Source organism: Pseudonaja textilis, chromosome 2 (assembly GCF_049901715.1).
Source record: "Pseudonaja textilis isolate UNSWEBS1 chromosome 2, rPseTex1.2, whole genome shotgun sequence".
Taxonomy (NCBI): domain Eukaryota; kingdom Metazoa; phylum Chordata; class Lepidosauria; order Squamata; family Elapidae; genus Pseudonaja; species Pseudonaja textilis.
In genome coordinates this window covers 57,716,474-57,733,852 of record NC_141991.1, presented here as the reverse complement: position 1 = coordinate 57,733,852, position 17,379 = coordinate 57,716,474, and positions in this window count along the sequence as shown.

Below are 17,379 nucleotides of genomic sequence, written 5' to 3'. Positions count from 1 at the left end.
TGTCAGAGCTTCCCAGCACATACCTCTAACTTATGCCAAGTATATAGTTTTGCAATAGGGTATAATTGTCCAGCAAAATCACATTTCATGACTGTTCTGACCTTTAAAAGTTCAAACTGTGAACACAAAATGGCTTCAGTTCAGCTCTTTATATTCTCAGGTGTAATAATCAAATTTTTACTTATAACAACTACTGTAAATGTAATCTTCAAAAAAAATTCTACCTATTTTGGTTAGATTTAAGCTGAGTATAACCTTTTCTTTATTTCATCATTTATTCATTATTTTAAAGTGGCTGGGGCATTTGTTAATCTGGGTGGCATCAATTTAAATGGTCAGATGCTAGACAGTACAGGTAGTCCTCGACATACGATCACAATTTAGCCTCAAATTTCTGTTGCTGAGTGAAGCATTTCTTAAGTAACAAACTAAAACAAAGTTTTTTTTCCATTTTATGACTTTTCTTGCCACAGTTGTTAAATGAATGACTGCAGTTGTAAAGTTAGTAACCGGGTTGTTAAGTGCATCTGGCTTCTCCATTGAGTTTGCTTGCCAGGAGGTCACAAAAGGAGATCACACGACCTTAGGAGACAGCAATGGTCATAAGTATGAGTCAGTTGCCAAGAATCTGAATTAAGATTGTGTGGATGCTGCAATGGCCGTAAATATGAAGAACGATCATGTCACTTTTCTCAGCACTGCTGTAACTTTGGTCACTAAATGAACAGTTGCTAGTCAAGGACTACCTGTATAGGGAATGCAGGCTTTGGATGACCTGCAGGTTTGTTTATTTATTAAGGAACTTGTACAGTATCCACTCTTCTGGTCTAGTACAGAAAATCATTAGATGCAAATATTTTTTGTATTTTGGGTGACAGATAATCCATTCTTTGTTCAAGTGGCTTTTTATAATCTAAGATATAATTCTAAGAGTACCAAATTTCTTTTTTTTTAAACATGCCCAATTATGATACTTATGGGCTATATTTTGTCTTCATTATAATTCAGTGCTACCAACTCCCTCAAATGTTTTTTTTTCAAGACTTAAAAAAAACCTGCATATGGAACAAACCTGTGTGTGTTCCGCACTGCACAAAAGAACATTAGTTTGGGTGATTTGGGTCTGAACTGAAATGTACACATTTATTTCTTTGCTTCATTTCAGTAGCCAAACATCTCAACAGATGACTCCGTTGCAGCATGCAGCATGCAACATAAAAAATTAAAACAATACAAAATAAATGCATATGGCATAGTGGAGATATTCAATTTTTTAAAAAAATTTTTTATTGTTTTTTAACATACAAACACAACAACAAAACATAAAAGCATCAGCTCCCCCATATTTTTATACAAACAGTAAGTCGGTTGGTCCATCAGTTTTGTGCATTCATCTCATAGTCACAATTACAATTACCTTATATAATACTCTTATTATCAATACAAATTTATAAATCATAGTATCACTATTAAAAAAAAAAGAAATTTGACTAAACTTTTATTCGATCATGCCTTTATGAGATAACTATATTTTAAATAATCTATTCTAAAACAAGTCTTATAATCATGCCAATTCTCTCCTAAATAGGAAAGAAAGAAAAAAAAAAGAAACAGAAAACTATTATATAAATATAGTATCAAACACCAATAAGAAGAAAAGAAAAATAAAATCAATATTATTTCTTATTGTCTAACCTTTATATTTTAGTATTTCATCATTCAACCATTGATAGAAGAGATCCCAAACTATATAAAATTGTTTATCTTCTTGCTCTCTAATTTCAAAAGTCAATCTACTCATCTCAGCACATTCCAATATTTTCTTTACAACTTCTTCTTGCAATGGAATTTTCTCATTTTTCCAATTTTTTGCAAATACAATCCTAGCAGCAGTCAATACATTTACAATCAAATATTTCAACTCTTTACTATATGTATCTGGTAGGATTCCCAATAAAAAAAACTCCGGTTTCAAGTCTATATGCTTCTTTGTCATTTTTTCCAACCACATGTGGATTTTAGTCCAATATTTTCTAGCATCCTCACAAGTCCACCACATATGGTAGTATGAACCAGGTTTCTGATGACACTTCCAGCATTTTTCAGATTTGTTCTTGAACATTCTTGCTATCCTTGTCGGGGGAAAATGCCACCTGTAAAACATCTTATACAAATTTTCTTTATAGGCTGTAGACATTGTCATTTTATAATTTTGCAACCATAAATTCTGCCATTTCTCTAAATCAATCCCATATCCAAAATTCCTCCCCCATGCAATCATAGATTCTTTAACTTGTTCTTCCTCCAGCTTAATTTCCAATAAATAACCATACAGCTTTTTAATCACCTTTTCATCAGTACCCATCAAAATCTTATCTAAATCAGTTTGCTTATCATAAAATCCTCTGCTTTGGAATCCTCATAGTACTTTGAATGTATTTGCAGATATGAAACCAATTCATCTGTATACCTTGTTCTTCTAGTTTTTGCATCGATTTAAGTTCACCCTTTTCATCTAGTAATTCCCCATAGCTAACTGTTTGTTCCTTTTTATAAATTATAGGATAAGAGAACGCTTCTATCGTCGATAACCAAACTGGAATTTTCAAATAACACTGTTTTTTTGTCTTCTCCCAATTTAACCACAGAGACTCCCGTATATAATGTCTTCTAAAATACCCCTGTGTTTTGGTTCCCTTGTACCATAAAAAGCATGCCAGCCCAACAGCAAATCATGACCTTCTAATGTCAACAATCTGGTTTTCCTTAATGTTATCCATTCTTTAACCCACGTCAAATTTGCAGCTTGGTAGTACAACTCCCAATTAGGCAGACCAAACCCTCCTCTAGATCTAGCATCCTGTAAAAGCTTTAACTTTATTCTTGCTTTCTTGCCTTGCCATATATACTTCAAAACAATTTTATTTAAATCCTCAAAGTATTCTTTCCAAGCCTAATTGGTATTGTTTGAAACAAAAATAAGATTCTGGGTAAAATGTTCATCTTAATTGTTGAAATCCTTCCTATTAATGACAATTGTAAGTTTTCCCATTTTTTCAAATCTTGGGCTATCTGTTGTTTAAGTTTAATATAATTGTTCTCCTTCAATGTACTACATCTTGACGCAAGTATATCCCCAAATACTTAACCTTGTTTGTAACTTGAATTTTTAACAGTTCTGCCAGCTCTTCTCTTTGTTTCAGCAACATATTCTTTGACAAAATCTTTGTTTTATCTTTATTTATTTTCAAACCAGCCACCTCCCCATAGGCCTCTATCTTTCCAACAGCTTCGAGGCTGTTTCTATAGGATCTTCCAGGATGAAGACTAGGTCATCTGCAAAGGCTTGTAGTTTGAATTCTTCCTTTTTGATTTTCATTCCTTTTATAGTTTTATCTTCTCTGATATTTCTATTCAACACTTCCAAAGTCAATACAAATAACAAAGGCGAAAGAGGACAACCTTGTCTTGTACCTTTTCTTATATTAATAGAATCTGTAAATTCTCCCTCCATCATTACCTTAGCTGTTTGTTCACTATAAATTGCTTCTATTGCTTGAATAAATCTTCTAGCAAAGCCCATCTGTTCCATTAAAAGTACCATAAACCTCCAATTTACATTATCAAATGCCTTTTGAGCATCTAAAAATATCAAAGCCATTTGCTTTTCAGGGTGTGCCTCATAATATTCCAAGGTGTCCAAAATTACTCTCATATTATCTCGAATTTGTCGCTTTGGCAGAAACCCATTTTGATCTGGGTGAATAAAGTTATTCAAATACTTTTTAAGTCTTTCTGCTAATATTGAAGCAAAAATTTTATAATCTGCGTTTAATAAGGAAATCGGTCTATAATCTTGATTTGAAGTAGATCCGCCTCCTCTTTTGGAATAAGTGTAATATAAGCCTCTGACCATGTTTTAAGAATTATCTTTTTTACCATAACTTCATTCATAACTTCTAACAGTGGAATACACAATAATTCTTGAAAGGTTTTATAAAATTCTACAGGAAATCCATCTGGACCTGGTGCCTTTCCATTATTTTGTTTCTTAAGTGCTTGACTTAACTCCATCATTGTTATATTGCTTTCTAGCATTTCTTCAATCTCTTTAGGTATCTTAGGTAGATTTACATTCTGCAGGTATTGTTTAACTTTCTCCTCATCAATATCTTCTTTCTTATACAAATGTTTATAAAAATCATAAATAATTTCTTTTTTCTCTTTGCTGCCATGACAAGTTTTACCTTGGTCATCTATTAACTGCAGTATTTTCCTCGATTCTTTCTCCTTTCTCAGTTTGTATGCTAGCCATCTACCTGGCTTATTTGCATCCTCGAAATAATTCTGTTTAGCATTCCTAATTTTCTGTGCCAGTTCTTCTTTCTCTATTAAGTCCATTTTATGTTTAGTTATATCCAGTTTCAGTTTGACATCTTTTCTGTGTGGTATTTTCTGTAATTCTTTTTCAAGTCTTTTATATTCATCATCCAAGGCTTTAAGAGTTTGCCTTTTCCTAATATTCTTTTTTCTTGTATAGTCTATTATCAAGCCTCTAGCATAAGCCTTCATTGTATCCCAAACATTCTGTATTGAAGTGTCTTCTTTTCTATTCTCTTTAAAGAAAAAGGGCAATTCTTTCTCCATCCATTGTATAAATTCCTCATCCTTTAAAATAGTATTATTTAATGTCCATCTCGATCTTTTCCTTTGTCCCTTCCATTTAATTGTCAATGGGTTGTGGTCAGCCCAAGTACTTGTTTCAATATTCACTTCTTGAATACTAGACATTAAATCTGTTGAGATCCAAATCATATCCAGTCTGGACCATGATAGATGCCTATTTGAATAAAACGTAAATTGCTTAAGTTTATTATTTCTTTCTCTCCATATGTCTTTTAAAGTTAATTCATCTATCATTTTAAAAAAGGATTTAGGAAGAGTTTTTCTATTATGTTTTACTGCTGTTGCAATATAATCAAGTTTATTATCCACAATTCCATTAAAGTCTCTCATCATAATTGTATTAGCATAATCCAGTTCAGCCATCTTAGTATGTAGTTTTTTATAAAATTCTTCCTGTTTATCATTCGGAGCATAAATTGCAGTCAAAAGTATCTTTCTATTATTGTCCATTATTTCTACCATTAATATTCTCCCATCATCATCTGTATAAATCATTTTTGCTGGGATGGCCTCTTTAATATATAAGACCACCCCTCTTTTCTTAGATTGGGTCAAAGAGGTAAACAATTTCCCTAATTTTGGTTGTGATAACAATTGTTCATGTTGCTTTTTAATATGAACTTCTTGTAAGCAAATTATGTCAAACTTTAGTTTCATTAATTTATGGAAAATCTTCCTTCTCTTAGCAGCTGAATTCAGTCCATTTATATTCATTGTAATCAGTTTTTTCTCTTCCATGATTATGTTTTATATTTAGATTTAACCACTCTCGTGGATCTTGCTTCACGTTGATCTTTAATATCCACTTGTCCACCTACTGCACCTTCTTCTTTTCCAATCTCCATTTGTTCCTCTTGGGATTCAATTGGTGGAACCTCCTTTCCTGCCCCTCCTTCTCTCCCTCCAAAAACTTCTGCATAAAACAGTTCTGCTTTCTCAATTGAATCAATTCTATGTCTCTGTTCCTGCCACGTAAACATCAATCCTTCTGGGATCAACCATCTGTAAAACACCTCTTTTTCCAATAACCTTTTGGTCAGGGATCGATATTCTCTTCTCATCTCTCTCACTCTTCTAGGTATTTGTTTTAAAACCAAAATTTCTTTACCTTTGTATTTCAATGTCTTCTCTCTTGCCACTTGTAATACTTGTGTCTTCATAGATTTTTTAATAAATCTAATATGAACTTCTCTGGGTAGGTTATTTCTCATCGCATATCTTGTAAAAACTCGATATATCTCATCTATTCCATCCATCATCTTCTCTTCTGTTATCTCCAGCGCATCCGCCAAAATTCCTACCATTATCGCAGCCAGATCTTGTCCTTTTTCTTCTTCTATATTTTGAAATCTGAGATAAAATTCTGATCTATCCAACTCCCACTTCAACATCTCACTTTTTCCTTGTTCAATCACTGTTAATCTATTATCAATATTTCCAATCTTCTCCTCTCTTTGTTTGCCCCCCTCTTCAACTTTTTGAAGTCTCTCCTCATATTTTCCCATCATCTGTTGGATACTTTCCACTTTTTCCTCCATCCTACCTGTTCTTTGTTCAATAGTATCTATTTTTACCTTAAGATCTTGAATTCCTTGCATAATCATCTGAAAGGATACTCTTTCTTGTTCTTTTTCTTTATCTTGCTTTAACAATGTCTGAATTGAGCGCTGTCCAGATGGTGGGGAGGCAGAAGCAGACATAGAGGCACCCGAAGATATAAATTTCTTACTCATTTTAGGTGGTTCCAGCTCTTCAAATTCTTTCAAATTTTAATCCAAAAAAAAAGTATGAAGTTATAATCCAAGATAAAAGGGCCAACAATAGAGAGAAAAAGAATAAAAATTCTTCCTGGCCTTAATCCAATTAAGAAAAATAATCCATAAAAGAGAGTAAAAATAAGAGTAAAAACCCAGTGATAATAATAATGAACAAGACAAAGCCAAAAAAGAAAAAGGAAAAAAGAAAAAGAGAAAAAAAAACAAAGCAAAAACCAAGAAAAATAAATTTCTTCAAATTCCACACACTGGTTCTGTGGGTGTGGCTTCGTGGGCGTGGCTTGGTGGGTGTGGCAGGGGAAGGTTACTGTAAAATCCCCATTTCCTCCCACCCCACTAACCTGCTTTCCAGCTCCGTTCTCCTGTGCAGGGCAACCAAAGAAGACCCAGCCAATCAGCTGGGACTTGGGAGGCAGAGAATAGATGGGGGTGGGGTCAGTTAGAGGTGGGATTTGCCGGTTCTCTGAACTACTCCAAATTTCCTCTACTAGTTCTCCAGAACCTGTCAGAACCACCTCTGATATGGCATCAAGTGGACCTGCAAACGTGATTGTTAATACAGTGAAGGAATGGGGCCCTTAGCACACTCAGGAGCCAGGCCTGGGTAGACAGCCAAGTCTTCACCACCTGATGAAAGGCCTGAAGTTGGGGCTCATCCTGATCTCTGAAGGGTGAATGTTCCAAAGGGCAGAGATTATGGCAGAGAAACCTATCCCCTGGTCCCTGCCAGACAATGCTCCTTGGCTGATGGGACTCATAACATGCTCAGCCTGCCAGCACCTTCCTTAGGTAATCCAGCCCCAAGCCATGAAGGGGTTTAAAGATAACCAGCCTCTTGAATTGGCCCTGGAAGCACACTGGCAGCCAAAGCAGCTCCCGAAGCAGTGGTGTTACTTGTGTTGAACATCTGGCACCCTTTACTACCTGTGCAGCCACATTGTGCACCAGTTGAAGCTTATGAATGCTCTTCAAAGGCAGCCCCATGTAGAGAACAATGCAGTAATCCAGACGACCGGTCATAAGGGTATGAACGGCTGTGAGCAAAGCCTCCCAACCCAGGCACAAAAGATATGCAAAAGCCCTCCTGCCGATGGCTATCACCTGCTCTTCTAGCAGGAGTTTTGAGTTCAAGAGGACACCCAGATTACACACCAGGTCATTTTGAGTCAGGGTCCACCCCATCCACAATCAGCAATGGAAATTCCAAAGGTGCTTTTTCAGGCTACTGGAGTTTCCAGACTTTTAGCAATGGAAAATTTGGTTATCAGAAGATTCAAATATCCAAAGCCAGGCTATTTTGCCTGAACTGTATCCAGGACAGGGACAGAACATCAGGCAACCTGGAGTAAAAATAGAAAGTTGGCTATTATCAACATATTGATACTTCACCTCAAGCCATCAGATCACCTCCTCCATCAGCCTCATGTGGATGTTAAAGAGGAGAGAAGAGAGAATACAGCCTTGGAACACCCTAAAAGTAGCGGCTGTGGATTGGATCTCTCCTCAGCCACCAGTCATCTCCCCCCCCATCAATTTGACTACAGGAAATCCAAATTTTCAGTATTCCTCTGATTTTAAGGAAGGTTTCTCCAAGGGCTTTTCCTTGTTTTCTCCAATCCTCTATAGAGATTACATTCCAAAGAAGAGTGTCCAGTACCTGCAGAAAAACTTGAAATCACATAACAAACATTGCATAATTTCTCTTGCTCTGTTTCAAGCAATCCAGCATACCGTATTGTTACCATTTGTCCTATCGACTCGAAATTAAGAACTTGGGAACTGCTTTTTCTTAGGCAAAATCTTCCAAGCCCTTCCTTTTTCTGTTTCTGTAATCCCTCCCTCCGCAAAACTTTTATTATGCAACACCTTTTCTAATTAAGTTTCATTTTCTGTGCCCAGATATCTAGGTTCTGCTTCATTATTTTTAAAGCTGATGTATTTTAAGATGTTCCTCTTATTGCTCATATCATCAAGCTTAATTGCTCCCACTGCAAACCCCCCCCCCCTTCTTTTCAAAGATGGAATGAGTAAATAATGCTAGGACAAAAATAGTTCAGAGGGAGATGACGGTCTTTTTTCTTCTTCTAAGTTTTGTAAGCTCCCTCCTCCATACATTCTTTTTCTGAGTAAACTCACATTTCTGTATTCAGCCATCACTTCTGTCCAAGTGAAAGTGTTAAACCCTGGTTATAAATAAAATACACAAGAGAATGCCTAGGAATGCTGATCCAAAGTATTGCCATAGCAGTATTAATTTTCATGAGTTCCCAGTTATGTACCCTATTTTGGTATTAAAAGGAATGGGAAGAATGCAGAAAGCAATCTTTAAAGGAGGGATTTTTAATATAGGCCACGGGTCTCCAAACTTGGCAGTTTTAAGACTTGTGGACTTTAATTTCCAGAATTCCAAGCATGGCTGACTGAGGAATTCTGGGAATTGAAGTCCACAAGTCTTAAAAGTTGCCAAGTTGATTTAGGCCAGTGGGCAAACTTGGAATTTTAAGCACATTAAACAAACTGGATTTTATGGGGAAGTAAGTGACATCTGCAACATATAACAATGACATCAAAATGATGACATGCACACAAGATCAACATGAAAATGCCATGACTACATATTTGCTGTAGGAAATGACCAGGCTGAGCCCGAGGGAGGGGTCAAATGTGTCATCAGTCATGAGTCCCTTCGTGCCCACCAGGGGTATAAGTCCAGCCCACTTTGAATTCCTTTAACTCTTATCTGCCGCTAAATTTGCTTGGACCATTAGTAATTCAGAATCTTGTATAGAGATTAAACTTGCAATATATCTTTATACACATTTGAACCACCTGGATCTTCTGATTTCTGCGGTGCATGACTACTTGCATCCCAATGTCTGACAGAAGTATTCAAAATGGGGTGCACTGTCATTTGACTCCCTGGCCAGAGACATGAGAAACAGGGTGAAGAAATTTCTCTATTAACAGCCGGCTGTTGTGAAAGTATATAGAAGTATAGAATTCTTTATTGGCCAAATGTGATTGGACATACAAGGAATTTGTCTTGGTGCATATGCTCTCAGTGTACACAAAGGAAAAGATACATTCGTCAAGAATCATAAGGTGCAACAATTAATAATAGCCATAGGGTACAATAAGCAATTAAATCATACTAGGACTGGCATAACCACTTTTAAGCTGTTTTTCAGAAAGCAAATTTGTGATACCTCTATTACTCCCACAAATCACAAGTAGCCTTCCAAATTATTTTTGACCCTCATCTAAAATAAAAGCTCAGATACAACCATCAACTTTTTAAAAATTTGCTAATACCACCGCAAATAGTAAAGTGATGCAAAGGTTGGCACTTGCTTTGTAACATGCCAGCTTCTCATTTCCTTTGAATTATTTAGTTCTTCAAATTTTATTATTCACCCAACTACAAAAACACAGAGGAGGAAGAGAGCATAGCAGATGGTACAGGAGGGATCTGCATACAGCCCTTTGGTGATCTCAGAATTAAACTTTCTCTTATTCACAGAACAGACTTGTTAAGCAGTGTACTGATTCTTTCCAAGAAACAGGTATCACTAATCATATAACGCAGGGGCTCCCAAACTATGGGGGAAGAGTATGAAGAACTTTCAAAGAGGAGGTACAAAGAACTTCTTTGGGTAAACCCCACCACCCCCCAATAATTTTCAAATAAAGCTCAACAGAATGATGAATTTGGCTAAGGGAAGCACTGGGAAGATCAAGGAGTTTGTAGTGGGAACTTTGGGGCTGATTGAGTTGACCAGGAAGTCTGAGGCTGGAAGACTGATGCGTACCTTAATTCTTGCACAGACTGGCTGAGAACTTGACAACTTGAGGGCTGCTAAAATCCAAAAGGGATTGGAATGCCAGAAACTTTGAAATCACTCGCTACTATAGCACAATAGAGTGTCACAGGAATGTCTGCAAATCTCTTCACACACTGCATTTGAAGGCTGTATGTAGTTTCTTTGACCCCTTTTCCCTTTCCTTCTGCACCTTTTGGCTGTGCCATCTTGCCTGATTAGATTTGGAGATTTTGAAAGCTTGTGTAACAAATTCCGAGTATTCTGTTTTTTTCCAAATTGTCAACCACCTATCTTTGTTTGTGTTTGCGGAAGGGGGTTGGGGGTTGGCATAGTTTGTTTGAAAAAATAAAAATCATGAAACTTCCATCATACTTTTTTAATTCTGAAAAAACAAAACAAAACAAGAATATATTTGACAAGTTACCTCCAATGTCCCCAAAGGGGAAAGAGTAGCAAGCAAAACAAGGTGGTTTTTTTTTTAGAAAAAAACAAGCTTGTTGAAAGAAATTTTCAAAAAAAATCACTGCAAAAATATGAAATCAAAAATTATATCTGTGTGAGCTATTAATCTCTGTTGTATTCCAAAAGACCTACACAATTAATTCAGGTACAAGGTAGGCAGGTATCAGCAAACTGCCGTTGAACCTCAAGTCATTATGGAAAGCAGTTTGTGATATGATACCAAGTGAAAAGTCAACATTCATTCTTTTATTTAAAATATTCTATGAATTCCAGCTATATTAATTTTTAATTCTTTTGTTTTTTAATAGAGCATTTAAAAAACATTCTGAAAAATCAGCAAATTGCTAAAGGACAAACTTATTTGTTACATTATGATTTAAGACACCTTAAGTTAAGTTATAAGCCCGAACATGGCTGGCAGAACCTCTCTTTAAAATTATAGATGGAGATGTTTTTTGAAATAATTTGGTTCTAAACTATTATTTTCATAATTTTAAATACAATTTAGTAACTGCTTAGCAGTCAACACATTTCTGACTAATCAAATAGTGTCAAGGTATACCAACTAGAAGTAGTAAAAGCCAATTTAACTTTTTAATATGTTAGTCCAATCTCAGGGTGATCCTGCCAAATGAACTAATACATTTAAAAGTTAAATTCGCTTTCGTTACTTCTAGTTGGTATACCTTGATGTCTTGGATGAAGAAGTAACAGCAAATGCTCATTGAATCTGGAGATTATTTAATACTCTGTAAGAAAGTAAGTCCAAAAGTTTTGAGAGAAACAAGTTTAAATTAGCATAATTATAGTTAAGAGATACAAGAGCAATTTTTTTTTCATTTTGAAACAGAAATCAAAAACATAGCTATAAAGGATAAGCTTAGAGTAGCATGGTGGCCAAGTGGTGAAGACACTCACTCCCACTTGGAAGGTTGAGAGTTAATTCCTAGGTAATAGCTGTTTCTCTCCTAGGGCACAAAGAAAAGGTATCTGCCGTGAACTCTACATGGCATCAAGAAGGGCATCCGGCCAGTAAATGCTCAGCTTCATCCAGTTTCCCCGACTCTATCCGAATTAAGGGATTACAGGGTTGTAAAAACTGAGTTACAGGATAAGCATACATAACGTTAATAGTTCTTAATGGAGAAAAAACTTGTTGCCTGCAAATGGAACATATGTGATGTGGTTACAAAGAAAAAAAAGGCAGAGGTACTTTAAGCCTGCATCAATAAAACCGTATTTTTCCAAATGAAAGGAAGTGATCATTCTACTATGTTCTGTTTTCTTCAGATTCCACCATGAATGTCCATTCCTGGGCAGTATACTTTAAGAAGAGAATAAAAAGAGACTGGAGTAGCTGGCGACATTTAGTTTTGTGAAAAGACTGGAGGTAAGAAATCTAACACACTTCAACCACCTGAAATTAAATCATACAGAAGAAAGTGAAGACTTGTAATCATTCTAAGATTTAAGATACAGAACAAGGGATTTAAACTGACTGAAAGGCAATTCCACCTGAATATCAGGACATAATTACATATGTGTGTGTGTGTGTGTGTGTGTGTATCACAATAAAAATACAGGACATAACAAAGATGGGGAGTTTACAGGGGAGAGATGGGATGTGTTATTGGTCCGTCAGCCACCTCCAGCATAATAAAGGGTCCTTCATTGGAGTGGTGGCTTGATTGATCTGGCATGCTCTAATTTGATCCTGTGTTAAGGAGGCGGTTGAGCTTGCATGGTTCCCTCCAACATCAGGTTTCTATGCATCCGATCTCTGCTACCAGTTAAAGCTTTTCCAAATTACATGTAGGTCATGTGTTAAGGACAAGTAATGACAGATTTGTATGAAATCAGATTTTATTGTAAACCATTATTTAGGTCCAACACATATGCTTTCCATTTTCATAAAATACCAACAGTAAAATTATGATCTGGTGGGCCTTATGGTTTCCTTTTTAATGCTGTAGAGCTGACATTCATTTTCATTTTGAATCCTCAAAAGAACATTGTGTATTAATTAGCAATGGCTGGATCCAGTTCTTTTTCTCCCTCCTTTTGCCTTGTGCTTTCTAAAAAGTTGTTTCATGGGACAACTATGGAGATAGCCTTGGAAAAGGGTAGAACTGTAAAATCACGGTTCTGACCCCTACTTGCAGTGAGGAACATCTCCTGGCTTCCAAGTTTCATTCTCCCAAATTTTCCCATTTATAGACACATCAATTTGGAACACCCCTTTAAGTAAAAAAGAAAAGATTCAAGATGTTTCTATATCTAAAACCACAATTTCCCCATCATTTACTGAACATTAACCATTCTGATACATTGCCAGTTTCCTATGATCAATGTGGCTGAATCTGTGTGCTTGCCATTATTGTCCTTTTCGTTAAAGCTAAAATCTGCAATTTGCTATGCACAAAAACCCAACTTGTGAAGAAGAAAATATAAGGCTGCACATTCCTGTCCTGCCCCCTTCTTTTCCAGCAAGGCTTAATGGGAAACCCTAAGCACCTGCTTGTGAAAGAATGGCTCTGGGACATTTTGCATTGTTTTAGTTTAGTTCACAATTCAACGAGTTTGAGGTCTTTTCCCTGAAGAGAAACTTAGCGCACGTTTCACTAGCAACATTTGTAAAGGACATTTTACTTTTTACTTAAGGGTAGTCGGGAGACATTAAAACACTGAAGTCAAAAAATGAAGGCTGCATTAAAGGCCAAAGGATTTCTGAAACAATTCTGTTAGATATCAGAAGTCTTGATTTCATGAGGGATGCTAATCTTGATCATTTCATTTTTGTTTTTTAGTCATTTAGAAATGGGAAGGCTACCATTTTGCTCCAGCAAATTCAACATTCTATTACAATTTTCTAAGTGTAGAAAGGCCTGAATCTCAGACTCATTAGAAAAAGATAAACATTATTTTACAAAAAAAAAAAAAAACATGGAAAGAATCATTCTTAAGAAGAACACTATTCCTTCTTTTGAGCTTCAAATTAGGCTGCTGGGCAATGCCATTCAACATAAAACAGTAAACGTGAACTCTGTTTAATGTGGACTATTTAAACACATTTAAGGCTTTGGGTTTGGTGTTTTAGAACCCCCCACCCCCCAACAGCAACATACTATCCCAACTGTTAAAAGTAGTCCGTACACAATAGAAGTCACTGGATAAAATGAAGAAAGTTTTTGCATTTAGACACACACTATTGAAATTAATAAGGCAAACAGAAAACAACAGGTGTTTGGCATTGTTTCGTTATCTCTTTAAAAGATTCCATTTTTCTGAGTTTTCATTCTGCCATACAATTAAGAGGACCATGCTGCTGTCTACTTAATGAATTGGTACAATAAAACCTGCTTATAAATTTCATGGTTGACAAACAGTGATTTATAGTATTAGAATTATATAGTAAAAACATAAAAAAACAGTATGGTTGGAAGCAATATTAATCATGGGCACTGCCCTATCACTTTATAGGAGCTTCTTTTAGTGTAATACTCAAATAAATAATTGGGTTTTCTTTTCATCTAAACACAAAAAAGGAATGTCTTGGAACTATACTGTAGAATAAGACAATACTTTCTGGTCTGTCCTTCTCTAAGACAGAACCTTGAGAACATTCCCTAAGAGTAGTAGGCACTCTTCACCTTAGAATTACCACTAGTCAATAAAAAAGAAAAACAAGAACCCCACTCAAAACTGCAGAATCCACTTTTGCATCCTAAGCCCAATGATCTTTCTGAAAGCTAGGATCCTCTTTAGCTTGTCCTCTCCTAAACAAAGTATTCATAGAAAAACCATACAAAATGCCTTGGAAAAGATCTGCACTCCTATCAATGAATATGCTTAAGGCTCAAAATACAACCTCTCTTTCTCTGAAGTATTAATTTGATTTTTTTTTCTCCCGACATCTCTTGCTGTTTGATTGAAATGAGCATGGAAAACAGTCAAACAATCAATGGGGGCTGGCCCCTGAAGGCTCATGAGGCACTTCTGTAACTTGGTTACCTGCCCCCAGTCAGGCCTTGCCACCCCACAACTTACAAAAGATTAGCCATCTTGCTCCTCTTGGCATTGAATTTGTAGCGTTCAGGACACAACTTACAAGGGCTAGAGAAGAGGGTAAAAAGAAAGGAAGCCCCTCTTTTCAAGAAAATGCGGTAGGGGTGTGTGTGTGTGTGTGTGTGTGTAAAAAAAATCAGGAAAACTGCTCAAATTCATTCCAGAGATGGGCAGCCTAGAAATGCAATAAATCTGAAAAGAAGAGGCAGAGAGAGAAGATGGAAAGATATAGAACCTATTAACCAGTCAATGGTTGCTAATAGTGTTTTGAAATACATGCTAGTGCCAGGGCAAGATCCTTGTAATTTAATCCAGACTAACTGTAGAAGTGTGCACAGTATAGTTTTGTTTAGATTGTTACACCAGGAGCAGTTTCTTTCTTCTTGGAAGGGTCCTGTTATAACAGTTATTGAGGGGAAATACACTTGGAATTCAGGGGTGCAAGTGGAGAAATTGTTGATTTGTCTTTTGAACAAATAAGGTTAGGGAAGAAGATATCAAGTACTTAAGTTTTTCAGTGAAAGTTTGCATGGTTACAATGTGAACTCTAGATATGTAAAGGATTTGGCAGACAGTGTTTATGTCAGTCATTTAGAAAAAAAATCCTGCAATTTTATTTCTATTGCTAACTGAAGAATTTAAAAATTTATTACATTAAAATTAATTATTAACATGTATTCCAAAAAGCAATTTCAGAGAGATTCTAAGGGATGTGGTATAGTGTTCTTGCATTATTTTTGATGGCCAAGGGTTGTATTTGAACATCTCATCTTTAACTATATAACAATCTGTTCAATTTTTGACCTCACATTTGCTTTTTCAGATTTGGAAGGGTGAGTAGCCAGGGAAGCTTATGAATGATAGAAAAACGTATCATAGGAAACAGCAGCAGTTGCTTTTCCTACCTCCAACAAAAACATCATCAAGGAAAATAATTCTCAAGTAACCTGAGAATACGACAGAAAGAAAATATATAAGAAATTGTAAGGCAGGCTTTGGCACAGCACTAGTTTGATTTAAAAAATAATAATTATGCAGTAAATAAGGAAGGAAAGAAATTTTGATAATGTTTTAAAGCCCTTGGTTTGGGGTTTTGTGTATTTGGGACAAAAAATAAACATGTGGAAGGATAAAACTGACCCAGTGGAAAGTAGTCAGTACAAAACGTAGAAGGAAATCTCTGGGACCATTCTTAAAAAGATAACAGTTACAAATTTCTAGATCTAGAACAGATCTGTCAAACTGGTGGTCCATGGGCCGAATACGGCCTACACAGGCCACGCCCACCCTGGCTCTGCAAAGGCAAAAAAATCCCAATATGTCACAATACGGCCCCAGATACGATCAGTTTTGCCACCCCGATCTAGAATTTGTGCTCATTCTGCTTAACACTGCTTCTCTCATTCCCAGAGGTACAGCAAATTTCCAAAAATAGTTTAACTACTAGGCTTATAGTAACTTAAAGGAGAGGTGAAGAACTATATGCCTGTCTGCTACTTGTCATTGCCCATTTCAGAGCAGAGCAAAGCAGAACAGAGCAGAGCACAGCAGAGGGAAAGCCATGAGTTTTTAATTAATTAAAAACTAAGAAAACATGTCAAGATGACTGCTATTAAGACATCCTTCTCTCTGTATATAGACAGCACCACTCTGTCCCTAAGCTTTTCCTGGAATAGATACTCAGTGGAATGGTTGGAAAAAATAATAGATTGGAGAAATAATCAGAGAACCAAGGACATTGATACAAAACTGTCCCATTGTCTTATAAAATATTATCATTAATCTTTTCAGGTCAATATTAAGGAATTGCACTGCTGTCCAGCTGTTGAATATTTTTAGCATCATCACAAGAGATGAGGATGAGGACAAAACTATAATTAGCTGGCTCTGCCTACCATTGGCTATTATTTCTTCTGCCCTACCAAACCAACAGGCACTAGCCATCACTGCAAGTAGTAATGAACTGGGCTATCAGACATCCCAATTAACAACAGGCCTACAAGTACTTCATCAAAAGAGACACTTCCCAGAAACTCTAGGGTAGCCATAATGACATTAACACTAATCACCAAATATGTTCATTATACTATGCTTTGACTCTGACCTAGCCATCTGAAATGAGACTTAACAAAAAGAAAAAGAAAAGAAAAATGGAGAATAAGCCATTAGTAATTCATAGACTCTCAAGCAGCCAGCTGAACTGCACTGAGAAGAAGCAAAATGCTCTTATCTGTACATCATTAGCTTTTGAAGACAAGGAATGTTTGCTGAAGTTTTGGAATAGTTTTGCTGTGAGATCAAAGGATTTGCAAATACTGAAGAAACCATTATTATCAAAATAGCGTTAAGTGTTGAGTTGATATACAGAGGAAAACCCTGTATTTGTTGCTTTTCTGCTAAAGTACTCAGCATACACACCCGTTTCAAGAGTGATCACTGCTGCCACTTCATTGTTCTTCGCTTCAGTTTCTCTTCAGAGCAAAGCCACCTCATTCTAGAAAGCATTCAGATGCCACTTCCCTTTGTCCCTGCACTATCCTTTTTTATGAGATATAGACAATGGAAAACCA